The following is a 16,354-nucleotide window of genomic DNA, read 5'->3' on the forward strand; positions in this document are numbered from 1 at the left end:
GCTAACAGAGACAAATGCACTGACTCATGCACGTATAGACATGCTGTACGTGCACACAGTCATACACACATGCAGCGGACATGAAACAAACCAACTGTTTGTTTTCTAGAGACTTCAGTTCAACATTATGGATATTGAGAATTCAGTACATGTACGAATGAATCTTTAAAGGAGCTATTTGTACGTTTTTGCCATTTCTTCATAGCCAACATTAACAATAACAACCGTTTACTCAGAAGTCTCTCCAAGAGCTTCAGCCATTGTTGCATTTCAAGACAAGAGTTTGAGCAGCACTACTTCTTCAGGGAAGACTGGACGCTGCAGGGACTTGGTATTGGACAGTGACATGACGTTCTGGTCAGACTAGGGCTAGTTGTTTAGCATGTTAACTTCAGCAGAAAAAAGAAGTGGTAGAAATAGTGGCAAAACAAAAGGGTTGCATTCACAGCTCTTGGGCAAGTAAAGGAATGAAGTTTGATGATGAACTCTCAACATTTCTTCCAGGCTGGTAAGTAAACAGCTGTTAATGTTCATGTTAGCAAAAACCTACAAATAGCCCTGTTAACACGATCTGGACTGGACTGACTAGTGATTTGAACCAGCCAGTAATTCACAACTTCCACCTCTAGCCTCTGTTTCTTGGCTTGTCAGTACACACAGTGGCTACAGGCCTAAAGTATCTGGGCACATTCATTAAACTCTGCAAAGACGCTGCAGTTATTAGTGTCTTTAATGGGATTGTTTTAATTGTGTTCTCAGGAGTGCATTAGCAGCCGCTGATGATTCACAACTTTGCAAGTGGAATATTTGTGATAGCTGCAAGTTAATGAGTGGTGCTGTACACTGACAATTTGATGATTACTTTTTCTATTTAGATTGCAAAGATTTTTTTGTCTTCTACTTTCCATCCCTCAACACGAAGCTGAAATAACAAGATTGTCTTTTTTTTTTTTTGCAACTCAATGTCAATTATGTTATGTACATGACTTCCCATGTAGAAAAATATAACTTCACTAATTCCATCTCTAGGGCCTGAGGACTAGAAATGTATCTTACTGACAATACAAGCTAGCAACAACTAGCTACAACTAGCCGGCTCACAGCCACACAGCTAACATATCCAGATTGCGGCAGTTCCACTCAACTGAATTAATTTAATTTGGTGCAAAAGTTTGGTTTCAAATGCTAGTCATATGCATGTATTAAGCTCCAGCGTGTACATGAAGACATGTATGTGGGTGTATGTGTTAGCTCGTATCGGCACCATCAAGTAGGCTGAAGAGGGGAGGAGGCAGATTGAAAATGAAACATGTTATTACTGCAATGACTCTAATGGCTCTCAAATGGAGTGACTGAGGTGGTGTGTGTGTGTGTGTGTGTCTGTGTGTGTGTGTCTGTGCATGCCTGCCTGTGCACATCAGTGTGAGTTAGAGTTGAGGGCATCGCTGTGTAAATCCTATCACATAATTTGTAATTCCAGCTAAACTGTAATTCCCAGGCTAAATGGATTGACAGGGGAATAAGAGGAGGGGGGGGGGGGGGGGGGGGGGCGCTGGTTGGGTCAGTGCTGCAATAAGCTGGTTGCATCCTATTGGACAGAACAGAAGCATCAATCTGGGGAGTCGACCCAGTGAAGCTAAATGAGAAAGAAGGTCACTAGGTGGGTTTTCTGTTTAGCCTCGCCTCCTATTTACATGATAATGACTCCTGTGGAACACCATAATAACATCTTGACATCCTTGTCGCTTCTTCTTCCATGGAATTACATCTTTGTGTGTTGGTGTGTGAATTTATGTGTATGTCATATGCAGCTCATATCAGCACGTGTATCGTGTGTAACAGCTCACAGCTTCTCGTATATAAAGCTTGTATATTCAGGATGTGGGTGTCCATGTTTCTGCATTGGGAGAGGTTTCATTAACCCCCATTCACACAGCCTGTTCAAGGTGAGAATGTTGCACCTTTATTCCACCTCGCTGTTCTGTGTAAAAGGTAAGAACATGAAATTGGGGCATTGTTGTTCTGCCTTTATGCCAGCAGCAAAGGTAGCCACAGAGCCAGATCAGCAATATAGTGGGATCATTGTATAAAAGAGGCTATTGTGTCACAGTAACTTCCAGTATGTATTAGGATTTGTATCAGAGATACAATTTAGCCACAGTGTAACTAATAAAAACTCTCCGTTTTCAGCAGAGAATATACTGCAGTTAACAGAACTCTTACATTTTGCAGGTTTAAAATGTAAAACACACACACACACACACACACACACACACACACACACAAGAAGAAAAGGGAAAAAGAAATGCAGCTTTGCAGTTTTATTAAATCCCTACACCAGGGAGCATTGTACAATCATAGCTTAGTAACTGTAACAAAGCACATCAAGCCTGTCAGAACCAAAAACACATGAGCACAAGTGGATGGAACGGATTAAATAGTGTTTGTCTGCTCTAATGTCAACTGCGAGCGTGAGCATGTGTGGCTAACCAGCTTACTTCCTACCTAGCGTTCCTTCAAAAGTGAAAGAGCATATCTTTAGCTAGCTGCATTAGTATATGGGACTACATGTAAAAATTCACTGGGTGGGGACACATCTTCAGTGCTACTGTATGTGGCTAATGTTGGTGACGCTATTCTGCTCTTAACTGTATTTTGGAGAGTTTACACTCCAGCAAACCCTTAGCCAACACTGTAAAAAAAAAAATTGTAAAAAAAGGGTCAAATGACTGGCAGTAGCGGCTTCCAAACAAAAACCGTAAAATTAAAATAAAATATCCTAATTCAAATAAAGTGTAAAAACAATAAATTAACATAAAGTTTCATTAATATTTCTACAGAGAAAAACTTATTTTACAGATTTCTCCTAATTTATTATGATCAAACCCTTTTAATAAAGTGAATACACTCAAGTTTCAGATTTTTCCTAAATTATTATGATCAAACACCATCAATAAAGGGACGCCACTAAAGTTTCTACAAAGAAACTTTTTCCTAATAATAAAATTAAGTGTCAATCAATGAAATATTAACACATGCTTAATATTGTAAAGTTAACCTTTTGTTTTGGAAGACAGAGTAAAAAATACTGTGTACAGATTAAATCATCTCAAATTTCAATTTACAGTATTTGTGTTAACATTGTGTCTTTAAGTATGTAAAGTAATGTTAAAACCTGTAGAAGCAAAATCTAAATATAATATTTAATGATTCAGATTCAGATCAATTTTCTAACATTTGCCATAAAATATAAAATACTGAAGAAATGCAAATTAAATTGTTAAGTCTCTGAATGTAGTCTTTCAACTAAAGTGGGGTTGGAAACTTAATTACAAATAACATACACACCACTATTGACTTTATAACACTTTTATTTAATGTATTCAGATGTAAATTTACAATATCAACCAATTATTCACAAATAGTTCTTCAGAGCCCCGGGATGATCTGAAAAACTAAAACTGGCATTTCTCCATTGGTCTATCTCGCCTATTGTTTGCCTACTGTTTGCCACAGTATTCTCCATATAGTTCTGACAACCTATGTGGACAAACATTACACTATCTTTTATGTCAGAATCCCAACTATGTATTAATAAGTCAAATCAAAACATACCACAAAGGTCAATGAATCTTTACCAGAAGTGACGGTGCAACGTAGCAGATGAAGAAAAAGCCACCTTCAAACTGCCAGTAATCAGCTGGATCCTTGGTGCATCTGGGGGGAAAAAGAAATAACAGCCTAAAGATGTTTAATACTTTTATCATATATTATTATTATCATCCCCATATAAGATGTTTTACCCCTCCTCTTCCCCTTTTAAAAATGTGCCGCAGTAACATGTTTACTCAGAGTACATTACCTTTCATTATCAGCAGTGAGTGACGTTTACGTGCTGACGTCACTGTAGTGCCTCATCGCCAGTCTCTGGAGTTTCTGTTACCGGTAGAGTTTATTGCTGCTCTATCTGAACACAGTTAATGTTGTTGTTTTCTTCATACCAGTGACTAACCACCTGCTGTACATTTAAACTTACCAGTTATATAGGATTATTTAATCCGAAATAAACTACATGAACACAAACAACGTCACCAAAACAATAGAGTAAATGTTTTCTTGCCTGATATTTTTGCAGGATATAAATTCACTGATCTTGTCTTAGGTGACCAAACAGATTCCGTCCACCTTTCCTAATATTCCAGTTCTCCATTAAAACCCTACAACTCAAATTCGCTCAAAATAAGAATTTGGCAGATTTAAAATAATCCAGGTAACAGGAGACCGAGTAGTAGTGCGGAGTGCAGACACCCAGCTGCAGCACTCCCACTCAACACATTCGTTATGTGTTTATGGTCTGAATCGCTAGTTTGAAGTTTTCTCCAATACAACATGATTTTTTAATTCATCATTTTTTTTTAAATTATGGTCCTATTTAAAAGATAATAGACGTTAAAGCAGAGTGGTTTAAGTGACTGACACACAGGGAGACGTGCCTGTTAATCCGGATATGAGGTCAGAGCGATGTGTCGGATATTTGACTTGTCATTGTGTTTTCGGATTATCAAAGTTAGCTCCAACACGTTTGCCTTAAAATATCTTGTTCGGCGTTCAGTTGTTCTAAAAGACACTGAGAGGAGTCAGCGGTTCAGTTTTTCCGGTAAGTACATTTTGTTTTAAGCCTATTTTTTTGCTAGCCAAAATTAGCATCCCTGTTTATATCACTGTTCAGGTGAAGATGCACCTTGCTAACCAAGCTAGCCAGCTAGTGCTAGCGTTAGCTGATAACTTAGCGATTGCTATGCTAACGGTACCTGGTCCCGCTGGGCTGATAACCTGTGTCAACCTGGGTTCAGTCAAAGCCCAATAAAAAGATGAATTTAATCGACGTTAATTTAACGACGTTTGGTTTGTGTTTCTCCACATGTGACCCAGTTTAAGTGATCTGCGTTAGTGTAATGCGCAGCGTTAATGTTAGTTAATACATTGTCCATCAAGAAGTCGTGATAGTTCAAGTTAAGATAACGTGACCTATACAAAATGTGTAGACACATATTTGTCATATAGAAGATTTTTCATTTAAAACTCAAACCAGTCCTCAACTGAAGCAGACATTCATGCACCTATCCTGACAGCTGATAGATATTTGTGATTGACTGTGATTCACCGCATCTTAACTCAAGTGTTTATGTTTTGTTTTCATTTGAAAGGTTTCCACACTGTGAAAACTGAGTGATCTGTACCAACAGGAGGAGCACCTCATGCACAGAGCAGCCCATTTTTTTCCATTCATCTGGCTGTGGAGAAGGGAGATTTCATGGACATCCTTAGTTCTCTAATGTGCTGTGATGATGATGATGATGGTAGAAAACTACTCCCAGTTCAGCTTCCTCTGATGAAATGACAGACTAACTGCTGATGAGTTTGTTTATTATTCTCTGTCTTCAGTAATCACAGGTTCAGTTTCTTACCTGCAACTTCATTTCTGCTGTTGTTGACAGGTGATGGTAGCAACACTTTTTCACAGAATTTATAAATATTAAACTGTGATTAAGTGATGGATCATCTCTAGCACTGTCACCACCTCCACAGGTGAAAGTATTTACCTATTAACTTCAGCAAGTTTTTTGATCCTTCATTGTCAGTGTTGTCGGACAACATTTAAATATTTCTAGTATTTATGTTGTTGATTAAAACTAACAAAGAAATAGTCACACAATGCTGTACATGTTACCATTGTGAAAATTCATACCAGATTTGCTCTATAAAAACCATCAACAAAGTTAAAGCAAGAGCGTCATAAATAACTTTATTGGACATTATAAACTACATTAAGTTAAACAATTTACAACACTGGAAACGTATAAAAGAATGTAATAAATTGATGAATTAAATACTGTAGTGTACAATTTATAATCAACGGTAACTATTTAAAATCAAAATACAGTTGTGATGAAGAGATGAAGTTAAAGCTGAATTTCTCTGTCATATGTAAGTTTGCTTAATAAATAGAGTTGAATCAACAGTGCAATTTTTTAGTAACAAGTATAATCATTATTCATCATGAGTCCTAATGTGTGAGACAGTTGATATTTATTTGCTTCAGTAACAATCTCCCTCTAAATAAGTGATGCTGTTGGAACAGTGCACTGATATTAACTATAATGGCTGAGGACTATGAAATATGGACTCTAATGTTTTAATCTATTGACAATTTGTTACAGCTACAGTGGAGTCCAAAAGTCATGCAATTGTATGTCTGACACGGGGCAGAGAGTGTAATACGACAGTGAAGGTGTAGGGAACAAAGAAGAGCATAGCTGATAAAACTGAGCAATGTTACGGCCACAAGTGTTATATACTAAAAAATACTATATTGTCATATAAGACCCTCATTCAAGGCCCTCATTTATCAAACGAACGTACGGCAGAAAACCGTGCGTACGACCATTTCCACGCAAGCTTCGGCATTTATCAATTTGGACGTGAGCGGAAGCTACGACCAGATCTCACGTCAGGTCTGAGCTCGTGCACGCAAATATGAGTCTGGATTTGTGGTGCAGCACAGCAAAATCTGGCTGAGTCTGAAAATAATTATTAAACAAACCTCAGCATAAACAGTCACATATTTAGAACAGATCAAAACGGATTCTTAAAACGAATAAAACAAGATAAAAAAAATGTGAATTTTAAAAAAGCCCACGTTTTTTACTGATACCACTTTTTTGTACAATAAAACAATATGAGAGGCTAAATAGCCTAACATGACATGTAAGTATTGCACATTAAAATTTGAAATAATAATAAATACAAGCAGAAATGTGTGTTTGCAAATTAACTCATGGCAAAATTGTGTAATTGTTTTTTGTTTCTTCCGATGGGTGTGACACAACTGGAACAATTAAAAGCACTAATATCATTGTTGCACTGTGGTTGGCCAGATGTTTACTCACTCCCTCATTTAAACAGATGCTTTGACAGTTATCAAATCATAACGATGGCAGATTTACTCATTTTGGAGGAACAATACGCGCGTGTCAGACATGAGCGCGTTTTCAGAGACCGCAGGGATCTCCAGATTGCTGGGTTTCCAAATTTGGTTGGAGCAATTGATTGCACTCATGTGCGTCTGAAGGCACCATCCATGAATGATTACGCATTCATCAATCGCAAAAACTACCACTCTATAAATGTACAGGTGATTTGTGATGCCAAGCTATCACTTTTAAACGTGGTGGCCAGGTGACCGGGGGACACACGATTCTTTTATTTTTCAAAACAGCTGTGTTGGCGCGCGGCTGCAGGAGTCGGCACTGCAGAGCCAAAGTCATCTCCGTCACCCTCTTCCACACAGCGGTTTTATGAGCTCTTTTGATCCCACTCTTCAGACTGCCAAAAAGCACATCCTTATTTTGCACCACCTCGGATGTCAGGATGTCGATCTCCATCTCTGAAAAGTTTCGTTTTTTGCCAGTAACTTTTCTCTCCATGTTTGACCTTAGTGGGCGAGGCCTCCGAACCAGGAATATTTAAGGGCGTAACATGTTAATGACGATCGAATTCAGCCGCCGCATTTATCAAGAGCCGGCTTTAGTGGTTGTGCTGTAATGGTGCAATATAAGATGTGGCCAGAACTTTAGTTCAAAAATAAAATGCTCAAAAAATGAATTAACACTATCAACAGTGTGTGAAGCGGCCATAGTGGTGATGTCACGATCAAGATCTCCATCTGTTTATTTCAGAGTCATCTACTGAAATGAGCATGCGCACCAGCCAGTCCGGACCCATCCTGTGTTGTAATGCCACTTTGTGACACTAGACGCTGTGTGAGTCAGCGGCGCGTCAAGTCTGCTCTCAGTCCCACGAAGAAGAACGACTTCCGGCAGCGCTTGAAGTTAGCATCACAGAAACACAGGAATGGATGAACATCCTAAAAGGCGATATTATATAGGACCGCTCCCGACAAGAAACCACGTTCAACGGCAAAGAAAAGAAGCGACACGAGTAAATCTCGATGTGCCTTTCCACCGCTGGAGAAGCTCCTGAGAGTGAAGAGATGCGGTTTGATGCCGAGCTCGCAACTTTCCTGTTAGCCCGGTGAGTAGCCTCAGTGTTAGCTCCTTAGCTAAAAGTATAATCAGTGCAACGACTGACAAACCGTAACGACAAACATTTCAGGTGGTGATATTGACGTTGACGAAAGACGTTTTAGCGGTTACTAGGATTGTGTCTGTTGCTCTCGGCTGTTGTACAGCTAGTGACGTCAGTAGCTGTAGGCTCATTTTGTAACTGATGACTGTAACTCAAGATTGTATGGACCCAGTAGACCAGTGAATACAGGTCGATCGGTTCACCATGTTGTCACCACTTTACTGTTAGGAGATCAGCCACGATTGAAAGTGCACTAGGTCTTTACATTTCTCAGGAGATTTCAGCATCCCTCTGTCTTTATCAGGACCTGAGCCAGTACAGATGGAATACCGCCTCCACCTGTCTCACAACGGCAGAGACACAGTGAGGAGGGTCTAGGTGAGTAACATGCTGTCATTCACTTTTAAAAGAGACTTGTCTATACCACTGATTAAATCAGACCCACAGTGTATACATGGTCATACTGCTGATTCTTAATGAGTATACCACTGCCTATATTGGATATGTATTTTACAGTATATCCATATTTGTACTACTGAATTTGTTGGTTATATAGTGTGTGTGTGTCCATTGAATTTTTTTATCACACGTAGTTGTTTAACCTTCATTTCATTGCATTTACATTTCATAATATTAATACTGTTTGTTTGTTTTTACATATTCATATCTATCCTCACGATTTATTATACTCACACAACAGACCTAACATGTTTGAATATAATTGTCCTATCACATGTTCCTTCTACATGTCCTCTTCCAGTGTCTTTGTGTTGCCTCACCACTAATGTGTGTTTTTAATTATTTATTAATATATATATATATATATATATATATATATATATATATGAATCTCTTCTACGAATTCTTCACATGTACATTTGTTTAGATTTATTCATTAAGTCTTGTTGTTGTTATTACAGTATATGCTAAATGAGGTTTGAGTGGATGATGAATAAATCTTGTCTTCTGAAGTCCTTAGACTGCTTAAACATTTCATAGTCAAGAGGAGCTGCTTGACATGTCCTTATTTTTCCTTTTGTGTTTTCATAGGGATGGCAGAATCCACCTCAGGCCAGAACCATACCTGCAAGAAACGGTAAGTCATGCACATTACTCCACCCCATACGTGTGTGTGTATATAGGCTGAAATTAGGGTCAAAATGACTGAGCTTGTAAAGTGACCTTAACTAATAATAATAATAATAATAATTATACTATTACAATAATAATAATTCCAACATTTGTTAACCTGTAAAATAAATCTGCATGACAAATTCAAGTTTCTGCATGTGTAGAAGAGATTCACAGCTAAGTGAGGACGGTGCAACAGTCTGACAGGTTGACTGGAAGCTATTGCAGCCGTCCATAAGTGATGGAGGGAAGGTGCAAAAAGTCCAGGAGCCGTTATTCATCATCAGTCTTAGTGTTAGAATACGTTTTACACTGGTTTTACAGTTTAACGTTAGCACACATGATAAGTTCAACTACAATAACAAGTTACTCCTCAAATATATGATATTTGCCCAATGGATGTTGGATGTGTGCAGTTAGCCTATAAGACTAATGTAACAGTTGAGACGGCTAACCGTGTTAGCAGCATCTTCGCACGGCTCGGCCAGGAGCCTGTTGCCGTCAGGTTGCCGATGCGGGTGGGTGTACTCTATGTCTCGAGGACACAGGTCAGATCCACCCCTCCCTCCTCCCCAGCTCCTCCCTCTCATCCAAACATGGTTTCTTCTGGCACAAATACACAGCCTAGTAAAATCTAGGCAGGAAGACAACAGCAAGAAGCACCTGGGTTCAGCTTCAACCCTGCTTCTTTCTTGCAGTGTTGCATGTTCTCCTTGTGTTTCCTCCAGGGACTCTGATTGCTAGTTCAAAGACATGCACATTTCATTCATTGAGGACTCTAAATTGACCATAGGTTTGAATGTGTGTGTGATTGTGTGTTGTTGTTGTGTGTTAAACCATTTTCCTGCTTTCCTTCCAGTACATGCTGGGATACATTCCAGTACTTCAACCTTTATTTTTTTTTTTTTGGAAGTTTGAATGTTTGATGTAATGAAAAAAAGATTGCTACATTTGCATCCAGAATTACAAAGTTTGAATGTAGAAGTCACATAAATGTAAAACTAATAAGATTTACCCTGAAATCTTTAAATTGTTAGTATGGACATTAACTATACTACTATACTATAATAACAAGCTACATTTTTAATTACAGATCATTTCTGTCATTTTACACAGATTTGTATGTAATTTGAGAAAGCAGAAAAATACTGTATAAATAATACAGTAATTTTTCTTTACAAAAATGGGAAATAAATGTAATTCATTATTATTGGCATGATGCATCAAATAGCAGTTTGGCTGTTAATTCACAGATCATTTCTGTAATTTTACAGTCTTTTGTACACAATTTAAAAAAAAAAAAAAAAACCTGAAAATTACTGTAAAGTTTTCAGTTATTTTCCGTAAAATTAGGACTTTTTTTTTTTTTTTTAGTGTTTAGTCCTGATATGACTCGTGAATTGGTACAGGGAGAGGGTGTATCATTGTCATCATTAGGGCTATGAGTGTAAGGTGGTTTAGAGTTTGTGTGCTGTTTAAACTGACTTGGACTCCCCCTTTTAAGTCTTTTGAAAAACAGGTCTAGCCCATCAGCCTTGCAGTTGTTTTACTTCACCTGTTGACCATCCTCATCCACACTCATTCGTGCTGTCCTGGTCCAGATTGAGCGACGCATCACAAATTGAATTCAGAGAGGGCAACAAAAAGAGTTTTCTCTCATTGAGCTGCTAATTGGCCACAGTGTTTTGGCCTGACCTCTCCAGTACGGACACAGATGCATTTCCCATGCACTAACCCCTCAGGTCCAGCACACAGAGCCCTCTACCTATTTTTTTGTCTGGTTCACAGTGAGATGGCAGATGCAAACGGCATCAAGTTCTCGACCTCTACATCTGCCATGTCAGCTTGTTAATTAACAGAAAACATCTGCTGGCTGCGGTGGAGAGGGGTGAAGAGTGAGAATCTGCAGAGAGAAGAGGTTGAGAGTGAAGGAATTAACCCAGAGCTCAACAGACAGATGGATCCGAGTTTTTCACAGAACACTGCAGTACCCAAAACTCTCATATGATTTACATCATTTTCATACTCAAACCATTCAGTGACCCCTTATGCTCTAAAGTTTGGGCATTGCCATCCTGTTTCTCCACTAATTTATTATTGTTTTCTTTTAAAGAAGCTAACTGTAAGTTTTGCTGTTTACTTACCCGTCTAGAACAAACGTTGAGAGTTCAGCATCAAACTTGAAAAGCAACCATCTTGTTTTGCTTCTATTTCTATCACTTTTGTTCTTGTACTATCATTTACATGCTAACCAACTAGCCCCAGCCCAGTCGTACTGTCTCGTCACTTTCTGATACCGAGTCACTGTAGCGTCCAGTCTCCCCTGAAGAAGTAGCGTTTCTCAGAGGATGAATTATAACCTCTTGTCTTGTAGAAGCAATGTTGGCTGAAGCTATGGGTAAACTGCTGGTAAATAAACAGCTGTTAATTATATGGCTAGCTATGTAGCAATAGCAAAACTTACAAACAGCTCCTTTAGTTTGTAATTTGTCTGTAGTGCTTTATTGAAATATTTTTGGTCTGAACAGCTCAGGCTGTGTATAATGTTTGTTTCCCCCCTGGAGCCACACATAGTGACATCCATACACTTGTGTTATTGGGGCTCACATTTGGATAAACAGTCGTGGTACATTCTCAGACACATGCCTTTAAAGTGATCCACAAAGACAGCCCACACATCCCGATTCATGTCAAAGCAGAGTTTGGTGTAATCTTAATGTGAATAATCATTTAATTCCCTTTCCTACTGCATTTTCTGTCTGTGTTCTGTTTCACTTTGCAATGCTGAAAAACCATTTGAATCCATTAACCTACACATGATCAGATAGTGCACAGCCTGACTGAATAAGCATTGATTTTTCTGAGAGACTTAACCAAGCTGGTGAATACTGAGGGAAGCATTAACATGGTGAAAGCATGAAAAAGAGGGGAAACGGACAGAGGGGAGAGGTCCACGCTCAATCTGCTGTAATTTCTGCTCAGACCAGTGAACATGGTGTTGTTGGATGAGGGTGGACAGCCTCTGTCCCTGAACCAATCAGATCAGTGAACCATGACTTCACTGCCTTCCACCCTTTACATCTGGGTGATATCAGCTTATTGACTCACACTACAGTCCCTTGGTCTCCTCCAAGGTCAGGTATATGCTATTGTCGGACGTACATCATCTTTGAAATTATATTTTCTTAGTCTGATGTGTGTTTGTGTGTGTGTGTGTGTGTGTGTGTGTGTGTGTGTGGTATCTGTAAAGGCTGGTGCATTTGTGTTATCTACAACCAAGCATGCCTCAGGGTGTGTGTGTGTGTGTGTGTGTGTGTGTGTGTGTGTGTGTGTGTGTGTGTGTGTGTGTGTACGTACAGTGACATCTTCAATGTTCCTTGACATTTTACTATTACCTGCCTGTGAGTTTGCTTGTAAATGTCTTTTTATTGTACAGCTTAATATATATTTTTTGTACTTTTTAATAAATGTTAGATAATGAGGTGGACAGCAGAACTCCGATCACATATCATTCTGCTCACTGTCAGAATAAGAAAAAAAAAACTGTCTGATGAAAATGTTTAGATGGGAAATAAGATTGTCAACTTGTCAGAGGCTGAACTTGTTACAGTCGGCCGCCGACAGCCAATCAGATTTTGTCAATTTCTTTTCTTCCCACATTTGTCATTTCATAGTCATGCTTGGCCAGTCCACAGATTCATAGCTCTCCTCCATTAACTTTATCTTGATGGATAATTGATTATTAAAAGGATTTTAAAATGAGGCGAAGAGCTATACTAATGCACAGACAACTGGAGGGTTGTAGCTTGTAGCGGACCAGCAGCTTGCAGTGTTGGTAACTTCACATTGATAAAAAGCAGAAAGCATGAGCAGCACGAACGAGACGTGCAGACTTTGAGACCAGGGTCTTTCTGCAAGGTTCAAAACAAGTAGCTTTCCTGAGACCTTTTCAGCGCAGTAGTTTTACAAGAAAGGAAAGGGTAAAGGAAGAGGTGAAAAATAAAAAAAAGAAAATGCTAAAATAACTTTTGAACTTTGAACATAGTAGCCTCTAATCAACCAGAACCAGAACTGCCATTATATTTTGTGCAATTTCTGCACAGAGAACTGAAATGCAAGAAACAGAAATATGGAAATATGGGAGAAAAAAAGTACACATGCTAGCAGTATGAAACACAAAACACAGGTCATGTTGGATTACTATGTTGTTGCATCAGTGGGTCTCTGTGTGGGTGCATTAAATAAAAAAGGAAAGTAAAACAAACAAAAGTACACTGTACACCGTCCATGCTTTGTGTCAAATGATATCCACATTTCTCCCCCTCAGCTGTATGCTAAGTGCATGACATCACATTAGTCAGGAAGCCTCAGTTGCTAAACACTTCAAGAGCAGGCAGTGGGCCCACCATGCAGCTGATAGCAACACCTATAGAAAGAAACCTCACTGTGTACATTCACATCACATTCACACCACACACATCAACATAAATTTCACACAGTAATTTAAGTGGGAAATCATCGTAAATATGATAATCTCAGACCCTAGGCTTAATCCTACGTGTCACATGACCCACATTCTTATAGTATGATTTTAAGGCTGAGGTTTGGGTTTAACACTTGTTTCCATCTTGTCAGCTGAAGTCCAGTTTTGGTCATAGTGGGTGGAGCCTGAGCAGAATGTCCCCTCCGTAAAAGTCGTAAAAGTAGGTCGAACTAACCAAAAATTATCATTACGGCTGAAAGTATACTGGCTAAATACGGAAACTGATGCTTGTGGGTCAGATAGCACAGCAGGTCATCCATTATTTTGAAGTGTTGATGGCGAGTACAGTTCATTGTTGTCAATACAGAACCATGTGTCAAACAAAGTCTGCAACGTTCCTTGTTGCGTTCAGTCTGAACTTGGTGTTGAAGAAAAACAGCGCAGAAGAAAAAGTCATTCCCATAACTAAACTGGTCTGTCAACTAGTTAGATGGTAATTACATTGGCTTTCAGCACAAATCTGCAACAACCAAACTCCTGCTCAGGAAGTTGCCAAGGACACTGCAAAGAGTGCAAGATCCATAAGAATGAAACAGACCGCCCACTCGATATCACAGCCTTTTTTTTTTGAGTTTGCCGTCACCTGCTCGTACAATGACTGTTTGAACATGAGATGACAAAAGTTAAACTAATCTTATTTTATCATTTAATTTCAGATGTGGAAGCAGCTGGGCCTGGACGAGCAGAGGTGGAGCCCTACTTCTCTAGAAGAGGATATCCTTTACATTTCTGGACAATGAAATCTTTGAAGAATATTCTGTCTGCACAGATCACTACCATTCCTTTTGTTACTCTCCCTACAATACCAAGGGCTGGGCAGCACATATAGACTATTCCATTCTGTTCAATGAATGAATTTTTAAAAAACTGTTTCATAAAGCTTTAACTTACAACATTTGACACATTACAACAATTTAAATTTTATGTCTTATGACATCCTATGACAAAATCCAGGTGCAACTTGACACTCTTTTTTATTTTGCGTCTCATCAGCCAGATAAGAAATCCAATACATCATCCTGCAGCTGTGCCCTGGACATTACAAATTGGCTACACTTTTAATTACAGAAAATTACTAACTGTGGTGACACAGTTTCTGGGGACAGATGTTAAGTTTTTTAAATATCACCTGTCAATGCGGTGAGCACAAAGAAGTCCCATTCACGTCTGTATGTCTGTATTCTGGGTGATGGCAGAAATCTCTGACAAATATTTCAAAACCTGTGCAGATAAAACCAAAACTATATGTGCATGGATACAACAATCTTTTTTTTTAAATTTAGGTCAACCAACCCTTTTTAATCGTTCATCAAAATATTACAAATCTTTCAACAAATAAGAGCATATTGTTGTTAAGAAGTGCGAGTGGCAAGCTGTCCTCACTTCTTAGTATTTTCCTCTCCCCTGGCTCTTTACAATAAAACATTGCCTCATAAATACAGAAATGAAGACACAAAAACACACCCACACATACAGTACACTCACTGGAACATATGGACACAATATCCCCCCACACACACACATGTATGGTATATCATACTCATGTGCCAATCTCCCTCCTCCCCTTTTTGCCATATATGCAATTTGCAACATATCATGTAGGGTTTAAGCCTCAGCCCACACTTCAAATTCTGCTCTCCTCCTCATTTCAGCAACGCGCACATCTCCGCGGACCGAAGCCTCCGAGTGCAAATACATGCAGAGGCTCTCACTATCTCCCCCCGTCACGTTGATGGGCAATAATTTTCCATCCACATTACATAACTCGGATAAACCTCTTAAAAAAATGCTATGCCTCTCAGTGTGAAAATTGCTAATCCATGCGGATGCCTCGGCGGCAGGCGTTAGCCACTTTAATTTTCAATAACAGTTAACATTTTAACATCTTACCAGTGTTTTCCCCAAAGTGCCTCGTGGTGCCGTATCATGCTCAGTTCATCTGGCTGCCCTTGGCTTTCACAGCTGACACCTACACAGCAGTAGCTGCCATCTTAACAAACTTCAAAGGCAGTTAAGTTGTGTTTTGTTGCGTTGGTGACAGCTTCTGTAGCCGAGGAAGAAGACAAAGTTTTGTTAAATGACATAGAGTCATGTTAACAAGTCAAACCTAATCATGACTAAAAGAAGTGTTTTGTTTTTTTTCTTGCTTTTCCCATTTTCCTCTGCTCATATCACGATCAACTCCAGACACAATCTCAGCTTTCCTTTTTTTTCTTTCTTTATGCCTTATTTTTCTCTTCATTCTATTGATTTGATGTGGTTGTCTCTTGCTATTAATATTACATTAGAGCAATGTTGCAGAAATATATAGAGGAGTGGAATTACACGCATGCATGCACAGAGTTCTATGCCCACTTACAGATTTGACCACACACACACTCTCATACACACATTGATCTCACTACACTCACACATGCGCGCTCGAATAAAAATAGACTTGATGAATCTGCTTGCTGTGGTGCTGCAGCCTTTCTGTCATCAATAGTGAAAGCTATTGTTGCTGCAGTGAAAGGAGTGTCGGTGGGGAGAGGT

General features: G+C 39.0%; 1 long non-coding RNA gene across 1 annotated transcript; it reads left to right on the forward strand.

Annotated features, from left to right (window-relative positions):
* Nucleotides 1-7,840: 7,840 nt before the first annotated feature.
* LOC130166084 (uncharacterized) lies at nt 7,841-14,910 on the forward strand. The gene is made up of 4 exons (XR_008827098.1): nt 7,841-8,094; nt 8,453-8,526; nt 9,199-9,244; nt 14,479-14,910. It is a non-coding gene; the product is annotated as an uncharacterized LOC130166084 (long non-coding RNA).
* The last annotated feature ends 1,444 nt before the right edge of the window (nt 14,911-16,354 follow it).

The sequence above is a fragment of the Seriola aureovittata genome, chromosome 3, assembly GCF_021018895.1.
Source record: "Seriola aureovittata isolate HTS-2021-v1 ecotype China chromosome 3, ASM2101889v1, whole genome shotgun sequence".
NCBI lineage: Eukaryota > Metazoa > Chordata > Actinopteri > Carangiformes > Carangidae > Seriola > Seriola aureovittata.